Source organism: Spermophilus citellus (genome assembly GCF_964194105.1).
Source record: "Spermophilus citellus genome assembly, chromosome: 13".
In the NCBI taxonomy this organism is placed as follows: domain Eukaryota; kingdom Metazoa; phylum Chordata; class Mammalia; order Rodentia; family Sciuridae; genus Spermophilus; species Spermophilus citellus.
This window is the reverse complement of record NC_138193.1, coordinates 88,081,307-88,094,156: the sequence shown is the minus strand read 5'-3', so window position 1 is coordinate 88,094,156 and position 12,850 is coordinate 88,081,307.

Sequence of the window (12,850 nt, the reverse complement as noted above, 5' to 3'; positions counted from 1 at the left end):
TCAAATGACATAATGACAAATTTATATAAAAATTGCTTACATAAATGGTCTAAGCACTCTAAAAATCAGATTATCAGAAAGAAAAAAATGTAATAATGAACTATATTCTGTCTACAACTCAAGTACAAAGATAATAGTAGGAAAAGGGGAAAGAATGAAAGAACATATACAGTGCAAACACTAAGATTAAGAAACTCATAGTGGCTATAGTGGCTATAGAAAATAAACTTCAAATCAAGGAATATTAACAGTAAATACCTTTTGAACAAATAATTATACTGCACTAAATTGCCTCAACAGAATTTCAAAATTCATGAAGCAAAACCTGGCAGAATTGAAAGACAGAGAGAAATCTAGACTAACAATTGAAGATTTCAACATTCTTATCTTAGTTTTGATGGAACACATAGGCAAAATATCAGTGGAGGCACAGAATACTATTGCGTAAACAACTTGACCTAATTGACATTTATATAATACTTTACCTAAGAACAGCAGAATATGTGTTATTTTCAAGTACGCATGCCAAATCCAACAAAAATACTATATTTTGAACCATGAAACAAGTCTTAATAAATTTTAAAAGATTTAAATGCACAGCATATTCTTTGACAACAACAGAATTAATAAAGAAATCAACACCTGAAGGATAGCAGAAAATTCTCTTAACAGTTTGGACCTCAAACAACATATATCTAAATAAATATATCAAAGAAAGAATTGCAGAAATATCTAGAAAACACTTTGAACTACATAAAAAAGGAAATCAGCAAAATATCAAGATTTGTAAAATGCAGTTAAAATGATGCTTAAGCAGACAGGTATAACTAGATGTACTTACCTTTAGGAAATAAGAAAGTTTAATAAGAAATGAGAAAATGTTTTAACTTTTTCTAGTTAAGAAACTAGGAAAAGGAGAGGAAAATAAATGTGGATTAGTGTAATGAAGGGTGGGAGGGGAAAGGAGGGGGTACGGGGTTAAAAATGATGGTGGCATGTATGGACATTATTATCCCAAGTGCATGTATGAAGACACGAATTGGTGTGAATATACTTTGTATACAACCAGAGATATGAAAAAATGGTGCTCTATATGTGTAATAAGAATTGTAATGCATTCCACTGTCATATATAAATTTAAAAAATTAATTCATAAAACTTTTTAAAAATATTAATGAAGAAAATAGTAAACAACTGAAAATCAGTAAAATAGAAACAAAAAAGAGAGAAAATACAGTTAAAAGTTGTTTCTTTAAGGAGGCCAAAGAAAAAGTTTGATAACTATCTCACTCGTCTGATCAAGGAAAAAAAGGAGAAGACATGAATCACCAGAAATTAGAGAGGAAATATTATATCTCACATATATGAAAGATATAGTAAATTATAGTTTTAACAAACTGATCACAATATATTTGATATATGCATTTTAAAAAGGCTTCTCAAGAGTTTCAGATAAAGAATTGCAGGTGGTCCTGTAAAGAAGACAACTAGAGAAAAGTATTACAAATTGGATTTTAAGGGAGGGAGCATGGCCGCCGAGGAGTAAGCAGCGACTCTAATGTCTCCGCACTAACGAGATCAAAAAGACCCTTTGGAACAGCGGCAGTCTTCACACTGAGGAACCTCTAGCAGAATTCCATGAAGAGGGGTCCTGCAGGGATCTGGGAGGTCTACTAGAAGTGTCGGTTTGTGGCCGCCGGGACTCGGGGCCTGGGGACTGCGGTACTTGCCGGAGTCAGGCCGTCGCCTCCCCGGCCCCGGGCGCCGCTGGAGCCGCGAGCCATAAAGACACGGACCGGGCCGCGGTGTGGCTAGAAGCCGGGAACGCCGGGGGCGGAGAGAGCCAACAGGGCAGCGCATGCTGTAGAAACCGCAGCAGAGAGAGGCGTGGGAGCTCGAGGCAGAGACGCACCGGACAGAGCGAGCCAGCACCCCGCCATCATCCCGAAATAGCGAGAGGAGAAAGATGGCGGCGGGAAGTGAGTAAGCCCCTCCATGGTCCGTGCCCCGCACCACCGCGTCTGAAAAGCTAAGACAGACAGCTGCGACTCAGCATTAAGCTATCCGGCTGAGGCGGCTGGTCAGCACTTCTCATTCCCCGGAGGTGGATGCCTGCCGGGCCTTCGTGGGTAGTGGCCGCAGGGTCCAGGCGGGGATCGGGTGACAATGGGGACCCGCCCGTGGCGTTGGTCGCCTGGCAGGGGGAGGCGAACTGTAGCCGTTTGCGGAGAACACCACTGAGGCGGAGGGCTGGCGTGACAGGACTGCAGCGGAGGAGATAACTTCATTGAAGCCTGCTGCAGCAGGTGTGTGGTCTCCTGGTTCTCCCTCTCCACGCATCAGGGAAACCTTAAGAGCCCCTCCCAGCTCTCCCGAGAATGCTATAGCCAGCCCGAGGGAGTCAGAGGTGGTGTGGGACTGCCGCTCCCGCCAGGGCTGGCTGCTGAGGTCTCTTGCACCAGCTACGGGGGTGTGGCTACCGGAGGGCAAGCAAAATTTGCTGAGGATTCTCAGCACCAAGCTCTACAAGCTTAGGGTCTGAGGGAATGGCAATCTGGAGGAGTGAGCCCAGTCGTTCATGAAAACAGGGCTCCCGGGAGCAGCAGACCTGGCCTATAGTCAGTATTGTAGTGAGAGGGGCCTGGCTAGAGGAAAAGTGGAAGTGTTTGGACACAAGAGGAGGCCCTAGGCACTCAGGATTGGAGACTCGCCCAGTCTGGGAGGAGCTGCTGCACAGTGATTGGTTCCCGCGTACTGACGGGAAAGACTTGACCTGGGGGGCACAGCGCCACCTAGTGGAAGAGAAGTTAATCAAACTCTAAGACGGCATTTATTAGTCTTTTTTATTATTGTTGTTGTTTTTTTTTTTTGTTTTTTTTGTTTGTTTGTTTGTTTGTTTTTCTGATTGGGGGTTTTTCTTTCATCTTCATTTTTCTATCTTTTTTTTCTTTCTTTTCTCTTTTTTTTCTTCTTTCTCTTCTAATCTCAATTTTAATTTTTTTAATTATTATTAATATTTTTTTAAATTTTTGTTCTTTTTTAGTTCCTATTTCTTTCTTCTTTTGTCTTTTCATTTTTCTTATCCCCCCTTCCTTGAATTCTACCTTCCTACTCTCATTCTCCTTAGTGACTTCTTCCCTTCCCTTCTAATACCTTTCCTCCCTAGCATCAAATAAATTTATAGGAATAAACAGTAACCCAGCAGTCAACCAGAACAAGAAGCAAAATGAGCAGCTTCAAGAAGCAAGGAAGAAGAGGAGTACAAGCAATGCAGGACAGCCTAAATATTCAGGAGGACCTAGAGTCATCAGAAAAATGGTCATATAAAGACCTCAAGGAACACCTTAGACAGATGGAATGGAACCTCAAAGAGGATACAAGACAGCAAATTCAAGCAGCGAAAGAACACATTGAGAATGAGTTACATAAACAGCTAAAAGAAGAAGTTAAGCATCTTTATAAGGAGATAGAGATTATAAAAAATAATCAAACAATAATTCTAGAAATGAAGGAAACTATAAACCAAATTAAAAACTCAATTGAGAGTATCACTAACAGAGTGGAACAAGTAGAAACCAGAACGTCAGATAATGAAGACAAAATATACCATCTTGAAAAGAGTCTAGCCAACTCAGAAAGGCTGGTAAAAAATCACGAGAAAATCATCCAAGAGTTATGCGATAACATAAAGAAACCAAACTTACGAGTCATCGGGATAGAGGAAGGTACAGAGATTCACACCAAGGGAATGAGAAACCTACTGAATGAAACAATTACAGAAAACTTTCCAGAAATAAAAAAGGAAACAGATATACAAATTGAAGATGCATACAGGACACCGAGCACACAAAATCACAGTAGACCAACGCCAAGACACATTGTTATGAAGATATCCAATATACAGAACAAAGAGAAAATATTAAAAGCTACAAGAGAAAGGAGACAGATTACATTTAGGGGTAAACCAATACGGTTAACAACGGACTTTTCATCACAGACACTGAAAGCAAGAAGGTCATGGAACAATGTATTTCAAACACTGAAAGACAATGGATGCCAACCAAGAATTCTGTATCCAGCAAAATTAAGCTTCAGGTATGACAACGAAATAAAGATCTTTCATGATGAACAAAAGTTAAAAGAATTTGCAGCCAGAAAACCTGCATTGCAAAGCATTTTGAGCAAAACACTACACGAGGAAGAAATGAAAAACAATAACCAAAACCATCAGTGGGAAGTGCCTCAGTAAAGACAGAGGGCGAGGGGAAAGATAATCACGGAGAAACAAACTAAATATTTAAAAAAAAAAAAAAAGGATAAGCATTCAAACATGGATGGAAGTTCAAACCATATATCAATAGTAACTCTGAATGTTAACGGCCTAAACTCTCCAATAAAGCGACATAGGCTGGTATCATGGATTAAAAAGACAAATCCAACAATATGCTGCCTCCAGGAGACACATCTGATTGGAAAAGACATACACAGGCTGAAGGTGAAAGGATGGGAAAAAATATACCACGCACACAGTTCTCGTAAGCAAGCAGGAGTGGCCATCCTCATATCGAATAAAATCGACTTCAAGACGAAGTTAATCAAAAGGGATAAAGAAGGTCATTATATACTGTTAAAAGGATCCATTCACCAACAAGACATAACAATTATCAATATTTATGCACCAAACAATGGTGCTGCGACATTCATAAAACAAACTCTCCTCAAGTTCAAGAATCAAATAGACCACAACACAATAATTATGGGTGACTTCAACACTCCTCTTTCACCGTTGGACAGATCCTCCAAACAAAAATTGAATAAAGAAACTATAGAACTCAATATCACAATCAACAACCTAGACTTAACTGACATATATAGAATATATCAACCATCATCAAATGGATATACCTTTTTCTCAGCAGCACATGGATCCTTCTCAAAAATAGACCATATATTATGCCATAGGGCAACCCTCAGTAAATATAAAGGGGTGGAGATAATACCATGCATTTTATCTGATCATAATGGAATGAAACTGGAAATCAATGATAAAAGAAGGAAGGAAAAATCCTACATCACATGGAAAATGAACAATATGTTACTGAATGATCAATGGGTTACAGAAGACATAAAGGAGGAAATTAAAAAATTTTTAGAGATAAATGAAAATACAGACACAACATATCGGAATCTATGGGACACAATGAAAGCAGTTTTAAGAGGAAAATTCATCGCCTGGTGGTCATCCCTCAAAAAAAGAAAAAACCAACAAATAAATGAGCTCACACTTCATCTCAAAGCCCTAGAAAAGGAAGAGCAAAACAACAGCAAATGTAGCAGAAGACTAGAAATAATTAAAATTAGAGCGGAAATCAATGAAATTGAAACAAAAGAAACTATTGAAAAAATTAACAAAACTAAAAGTTGGTTCTTCGAAAAAATAAATAAGATCGACAGACCTTTAGCCATGCTAACGAAGAGAAGAAGAGAGAGAACTCAAATTACTAACATACGGGATGAAAAAGGCAATATTACAACAGATCCTACAGAAATACAGAAGACAATTAGAAATTATTTTGAAAACCTATATTCCAACAAAATAGAAGATAGTGAAGACATCGATAAATTTCTTAAGTCATATGATTTGCCCAGACTGAGTCAGGAGGATACACACAATTTGAATAGACCAATATCAATGGATGAAATTGAAGAAGCCATCAAAAGACTACCAACCAAGAAAAGCCCAGGACCGGATGGATATACAGCGGAGTTTTACAAAACCTTTAAAGAAGAATTAAAACCAATACTTTTCAAGTTATTTCAGGAAATAGAAAAAGAGGGAGCTCTTCCAAATTCATTCTATGAGGCCAACATCACCCTGATTCCGAAACCAGACAAAGACGCCTCAAAGAAAGAAAACTACAGACCAATATCTCTAATGAACCTAGATGCAAAAATCCTCAATAAAATTCTGGCAAATCGAATACAAAAACACATCAAAAAAATTGTGCACCATGACCAAGTAGGATTCATCCCTGGGATGCAAGGATGGTTCAACATACGGAAATCAATAAATGTTATTCACCACATCAATAGACTTAAAGATAAGAACCATATGATCATCTCGATAGATGCAGAGAAAGCATTTGACAAAGTACAGCATCCCTTTATGTTCAAAACATTAGAAAAATTAGGGATAACAGGAACCTACCTTGACATTGTAAAAGCTATATATGCTAAGCCTCAGGCTAGCATCATTCTGAATGGACAAAAGTTGAAGGCATTCCCTCTAAAATGCGGAACAAGACAGGGATGCCCTCTATCTCCACTTCTATTCAATATAGTTCTCGAAACACTGGCCAGAGCAATTAGACAGACGAAAGAAATTAAAGGCATAAAAATTGGAAAAGAAGAACTTAAATTATCACTATTTGCAGATGACATGATTCTATACCTAGAAGACCCAAAAGGGTCTACAAAGAAACTACTAGAACTAATAAATGAATTCAGCAAAGTGGCAGGATATAAAATCAACACGCATAAATCAAAGGCATTTCTGTATATCAGCGACAAAACTTCGGAAACGGAAATGAGGAAAAACACTCCATTCACGATATCCTCAAAAAAAAAATAAAATACTTGGGAATTAACCTAACAAAAGAGGTGAAAGATTTATATAATGAAAACTACAGAACCCTAAAGAGAGAAGTTGATGAAGATCTTAGAAGATGGAAAAACATACCCTGTTCATGGATAGGCAGAACTAACATCATCAAAATGGCGATATTACCAAAAGTTCTCTATAGGTTTAATGCAATGCCAATCAAAATCCCAACGGCATATCTTGTAGAAATTGACAAAGCAATCATGAAATTCATATGGAAAAATAAAAGACCCAGAATAGCAAAAGCAATTCTAAACAGGAAGTGTGAATCAGGCGGTATAGCAATACCAGATTTCAAACTATATTACAAAGCAATAGTGACAAAAACAGCATGGTACTGGTACCAAAACAGGCGGGTGGACCACTGGTATAGAATAGAGGACACAGAGACTAATCCACAAAGTTACAACTATCTTATATTTGATAAAGGGGCTAAAAGCATGCAATGGAGGAAGGATAGCATCTTCAACAAATGGTGTTGGGAAAACTGGAAATCCATATGCAACAAAATGAAACTGAACCCCTTTCTCTCGCCATGCACAAAAGTTAACTCAAAATGGATCAAGGAACTTGATATCAAACCAGAGACTCTGCGTCTGATAGAAGACAAAGTTGCATCCGATCTACAAATTGTGGGGTCGGGCTCCAAATTCCTCAATAGGACACCCATAGCACAAGAGTTAACAACAAGAATCAACAAATGGGACTTAATTAAACTTAAAAGTTTTTTCTCAGCAAGAGAAACAATAAGAGAGGTAAACGGGGAGCCTACATCCTGGGAACAAATCTTTACTCCTCACACTTCAGATAGAGCCCTAATATCCAGAGTATACAAAGAACTCAAAAAATTAGACAATAAGATAACAAATAACCCAATCAACAAATGGGCCAAGGACCTGAACAGACACTTCTCAGAGGAGGATATACAATCAATCAATAAGTACATGAAAAAATGCTCACCATCTCTAGCAGTCAGAGAAATGCAAATCAAAACCACCCTAAGATACCATCTCACTCCAGTAAGATTGGCAGCCACTATGAAGTCAAACAACAACAAGTGCTGGAGAGGTTGTGGAGAAAAGGGTACACTTGTACATTGCTGGTGGGACTGCAAATCGGTGCGGCCAATTTGGAAAGCAGTTTGGAGATTCCTGGGAAAGATGGGAATGGAACCACCATTTGACCCTGCTATTGCCCTTCTTGGACTATTCCCTGAAGACCTTAAAAGAGCATGCTACAAGGATACTGCCACATCAATGTTCATAGCAGCACAATTCACAATTGCTAGACTGTGGAACCAACCCAGATGCCCCTCAGTAGATGAATGGATAAAAAAAATGTGGCATCTATACACAATGGAGTACTATGCAGCAATAAAAAATGACAAAATCATAGAATTTACAGGGAAATGGATGGCACTAGAGCAGATTATGCTTAGTGAAGCTAGCCAATCCCTAAAAAACAAATACCAAATGTCTTCTTTGATATAATGAGAGCAACTATGAACAGAGCAGGGAGGAAGAGTAGGAAGAAAAGATTAACATTAAACAGAGACATGAGATGGGAGGGAAAGGGTGAGAAAAGGGAAATTGCATGGAAATGAAGGGAGACCCTCATTGCTATACAAAATTACATACAAGAGGTTGTGAGGGAATGGGAAAATAAACAAGGAGAGAAATGAAATACAGTAGATGGGGTAGAGAGAGAAGTTGGGAGGGGAGGGGAGGGGGGATAGTAGGGGATAGGAAAGGTAGCAGAATACAACAATGACCAATAGGACATTATGTAAAATTGTGGAAGTGTAACCGATGTGACTCTGCAATCTGCATTTGGGGTAAAATTGGGGGTTCATAACCCACTTCAGTCCAATGTATGAAGTATGTTATGTCAAGAGCTTTGTAATGTTGTGAACAACCAATAAAAAAAAATTGGATTTTAAAGCTCCATATTTAGAAAAGGTCATGAAAAATGAAAATTAAAATGAATTTAAATGTATTGGTAATCATGACAGTTAAAAAATATGAGAAACTTCCTTGCTGGGAGACTTACAAAAGCAAGAACTAAATCTAGCTGTAAATTCTTTGCAAGACTCATCCCCTATAATATAAAGACATAGAAAGATTGAAAGGCATGTTATAATATATATGTGTGCATGTATGATCACAATATATTTTACCTTCAATAAAAACATAGCTAGAAAAATCACAACAAACCAAAATCTACATAGATGACATAGAAAATCTCATTAGCCTGGTAGTCATTGAAAACTTTGATTTTTTCTTTCAAATATCTTCCTGCAGGTATCTCTGAGAGGTACCTCACTTCCTTTGAATATACAATATACCTAGAAGACCAGAAGAATGGCTGGGTTTCATGTTATTTCTATTTTTAATTTTACTGAGTAACTTCAATACTCTTTCCATATTGGCTACTAACTTACATACCCACTAATGGGGTACAAGGATTCTACTTTCTCCAAAAACTCACCAATACATGGTATCTACTATCTTTTTCAACAGAGTCATCCTGACATGATACAAAATGATATCTCACTGTTTTTAGATCTCAACCGTGGTTAGTGATGTTGAGCACTTTTACATATACCTGTTGGCAATTTGTGTGTCTTCTTTGAAGAAATACCTATTGAAGTCCTTTATGTACTTTTAAAATAATGTAATTTATTTTTTATATATTGAGTTGTATGGGTTTTATATAAATATTTACATATACACACACTTATATTTGTATAGTTACCTTTCCACAAATAGTTTTTTGGCAAATAATTTTCAAATCCACAGATTGCCTTTTAATTATATCCTTTGTTATACAGAAGCTTTTCAGTTTGACATAGCTCATTATCTACTAGAAATATCTTAGCTCCTGTGTTTGTTTCAGCACTATTCACAACAGCCAAACTACGGAAAAAACTTAGGTGTCCATCAAAGGATGTATGAAAGCAGAAACTGTGATATACAGGCACATTAATCTCATCCAGGCTTAAATAAAGAGATCTTGTCATTTGCCACAGCATGAATGAAACTGGAAGATACTGTGCTAAGTGAAATATGCCAGACACATAAACACTGCATTGTCTCACTCACATGTAGAATCTAGAAAAAAAAGAAAAGAAAGAAAATTGAACACAAAGAAACAGTAGAATAGAGGGCAGATATAGTTCAAGGGGCATAATGTTGTAGTTATGTAGAATGAAAAAGTCTAGAGAGTTAATGTATACCATGAATATAGTTAATATTATATTGTTACATTAAAGACATACTGGAAATTTGCTAAGAGTAAGCATATTTTAGGTGCTCTTATACACACACACACACACACACAAAAGGCTAACTACATGATGGGTATGTTAATTTGATTCACAGCAGTAACCTCACATATATGAAAGATATAATACATTACAGTTTTAACAACCTGATCACAATATATTTTACCTTCAATAAAAACATAGCCAGAAAAATTATACTATGTATATCAAAACATCATATTGTACACATTAATTACATGCAATAAAATAATAAATATCTTCTTTCAAACACATATGGGACCTTACAGTTTGTAATAAATATCTTCTTTCAAACACATATGGGACCTTACAGTTTGGTGGTAAATTTAGGCAGAAATCTATGGAAAAAAATAACACCAGTCATAAACACACACTTTCAGGAAACAGGAGGACAGACCACTTCCCAAATCATTTTATGTGGCCAGCATCACCCAAATGCACAATCAGGTGTACACATTACTAATAAAGGAATTATAGACCAATATTCGTCATACGTATGAATGTAAAAACCCTAAATGAGTTAACATAATTGGAATTACAGTTACACCTTTAACTGTAATTCCAATTATGCACAGCTGTAATCCCAATGACTTAGGAGACTGAGTCAGGAGAATTGCAAGTTCAAGATTAGCCTCAGCAACCTAGCAAAGCCCTCAGTAACAATGAGACCCTGTCTCACAATAAAAATAAATAAATAAATAGAGCTGGGATGTGGCTTAGTGGTTAAGTACCCCTGGGTTTAATCCCCGTTACAAATAAATAAAGTGATATAATTCACTATATTTAAAGAATTAATAGAAATGCCATATCATCATCTCAAAGGAAACAAAAAACTCATTTAATACAATTTTAAGATACATTCATGGAACTGTTGGGGAAATAAGAGTAAGGAAGAATTTCTTCTTCAACCTGATAAAGAGATCAATGTGAAGCCTATCTCTATTACTTAATTTCATTATCAATGATAACAGATTAATGCTTGCCTCTAAAATCAATAACAGGTCATGAATATCCACATTTGTCATTCCTATTAAAGAGGCCATGCAAAGATGCTATATAGATTTCTGCACTGGGTTATGTTGCCTTGGAAAAATGTAAGTATGTTCATAACGCTGGCTGCAGAGTGCCATGTACATCCATTAGTTCAGGATTTTTACTGGATTGTCTGCTCGATCTTATCAGTGCACACAAAGGTCCTATAAAAATTCAGTTTGGGCAAATTATCTTGGTAATTCTGCCAATGTCTCATACATTTAAGGCTGCATTGTTGAGTAAATTCAGGGTTCAAACTATCATAACTTCATGGTGAATTTATTTTTATTATTAACTAATAATACTCAGTTTCTCTAAGAATTCATTTGTCTCTGAAATCCATCCTTTTGATAATATTGCTGCACCAACTTTTTTTTTTGTTTGAAATGTATATATACACACACACATATATATTATAACATGTCTTTCAATCTTTCTATGTCTTCATATTATAGGGGATGAGTCTTGCAAAGAATTTACAGCTAGATTTAGTTCTTGCTTTTGTAAGTCTCCCAGCAAGGAAGTTTCTCATATTTTTTAACTGTCTTGATTACCAATACATTTAAACTCATTTTAAATTTCATTATTCATGACCTTTTCTAAATATGGAGCTTTAAAATCCAATTTGTAATACTTTTCTCTAGTTGTCTTCTTTACAGGACCACCTGCAATTTTTTTATCTGAAACTCTTGAGAAGCCTTTTTAAAATGCACATATCAAAATGAGGAGAACAGTCTCTAGGAGAAGTCTGTTTCTTATTTGGAATTACCAGTTCTCCTCTCAAAAAGGAGATGGTATAGTTGTGAGAATTTTGACTCTGGAAGGAATTTTGTAGAGGCTGCCTAATCCATCGTACACACGAGAAAACTGAAGCCTGGAGGGGGGTTTAGATGCTGTGTTCAAGGTCACGAAGTGCATTAATAATTATGATGCGTCTGAATTTAAGTCACCTACCTCTTTGTCTAGTGTTTGTTCTGTGTTGTCCTTTCAGATTTATGTTGTACAGACTAGTGAATATCATCATTTCTGCAATAAATACTAGCATATTGCTTCCTGAAGCAGCTTGAAGTTGAATCAACTCTGAGATATGCATATTAAGTTAAGAAGCATGCAAAGCAGATGGTAAACGCAAACGGATTAAAAGCTCCAAGGTTATACAGACTTGAATCTATTAAAAGTAGTGATAGTCTGTTTTAAGTCTTATCAGTGACATTGAAAACAATAGGCACAACCACAAAGAGAGATATGACATACATTCCAACTTGCAATTGCCCTTTGGAAAGAATGTTCATTTCAATATCTAATTTATTTCTCATTTATGTCTGCCCTACTGCATTACTTCTCTACAATTCTATCTTCCCAATGCCCATTTGAAATTTTTTTTTATCATTTATTTCCTATCAAAGACATTAACCTGCTTTTCTAAGTAGTATTTCATTTTCTTTTGTTACTTTTCCTGACATTCAAATTTTAAAAATATTATTACCAGTTAATCCCATGTGGGACATGAAATGAAGAGGCAGTATAGAGAGTTAATTATCCTGTGTTTCAAAATGCTGGAATGCTGTGGTAAATTAAATGATGGAAAATTATGGCATCAAGTCTCAACAGTGTTGATGATGGAAAAGTGGCAGTCATATCCAGGAAGAGATTATACATTTTCTTTTTTTTTTTCATTTTATTTTTTTTATTGGTTGTTCACAACATTACAAAGCTCTTGACATATCATATTTCAAACATTAGATTGAAGTGGGTTATGAACTCCCAAGTACATTTTCTTTATGAGAAAGAAAAGGGAAACACTGAAATCCAAGTTCAAATTGTGCCTCAATTTCTACTTTTGTGTTATCTTCTTA